The sequence below is a fragment of the Schistocerca piceifrons genome, chromosome 9 (genome assembly GCF_021461385.2).
Source record: "Schistocerca piceifrons isolate TAMUIC-IGC-003096 chromosome 9, iqSchPice1.1, whole genome shotgun sequence".
Lineage (NCBI taxonomy): Eukaryota > Metazoa > Arthropoda > Insecta > Orthoptera > Acrididae > Schistocerca > Schistocerca piceifrons.
Window position 1 is genome coordinate 40,466,677 of NC_060146.1, and position 1,103 is coordinate 40,467,779.

The 1,103-nt window shown below is 47.2% G+C and overlaps 1 non-coding gene across 1 annotated transcript; it reads right to left on the reverse strand.

The window, feature by feature from the left end:
- Positions 1–751: 751 nt before the first annotated feature.
- Positions 752–826, reverse strand: Trnas-cga. The gene has a single exon. It is a non-coding gene; the product is annotated as a tRNA-Ser (tRNA).
- Positions 827–1,103: the final 277 nt, after the last annotated feature.

Sequence of the window (1,103 nt, forward strand, 5' to 3'; positions counted from 1 at the left end):
AAAGTTATCTCTTGCAAGTATTGAGCACGAGCCACCTCCGGTCCAGCAAGCCGCGCTGACAGAATACATGTTGCTCACAAGCCGCCACTCTTTTACTTAAAGAAAAAAAAAAGCACCACCGATCAGCGAATTACAAATGTGCGTGAGGACGCAGCAAATAATTTCACGACTGTTTGGCGACATGCCTAGAACGGAAAACGTCGTAATTGTCTTGGTGTGTGTGTAGAGCCGTAGATCTATCGTAATAAGTCTCCGTAAACAACTTTCCGAGACTGTTCTCTGCGTCTGTGTACAGGCTCCTGGTTCTCGATATACGTATTCCGCCAACGTACAGGTCTGCGTGCGAAAAATATGGTGTGTCCAGATGAATACCTGCCACTTTTGATGTTCGTTAAAACCCAGGCTCGGCGAGATTTCACCGACAGGGACGTGGAGCCATGCCGACTCCTGCGCTAGGTTTCTCGGTTGAGGATGCGTGGCGCGACTAGACCGGTCGAGGTGGTCCCACAGATTCTAGATTGGGTTTACATCTGGGGAGTTTGGTGGCCAGAGGAATGTGTTAAACTCGTACCGGTACTCTTCAAGCCACGCACGTAAACTGCGAGCTACGTGACAGATTGTGCCGAGGAAAATCATACTGCATGAAGGGGTTGACGTTGCCCCTAAGTACAGATGCATCCGAGGGCCATTTGAAAAGTCCATGCAAAAATAAAAACTACTTATGTAAAACTTCCTGGCAGATTAAAACTGTGTGCCCGACCGAGACTCGAACTCGGGACCTTTGCCTTTCGCGGGCAAGTGCTCTACCAACTGAGCTACCGAAGCACGACTCACGCCCGGTACTCACAGCTTTACTTCTGCCAGTACCTCGTGTTTGGAGTAAACCTTTTTTTATTTTTCGACATAGTCTCCTTTTAGACTTATATACTTCGTCCAACGCTGTTCTAATTTGTTAATCCCTTCCGAATAATAGGAATTGTCCAAGTCTGCAAAATAGCTATTAGTTGCTGCAATCACCTCCTCGTTTGAATAAAATCTTTGTCCCGCCAGCCATTTCTTGAAATTGGTGAACAAATAGTGGTCCGAGGAAGCCAAGTCTGGAG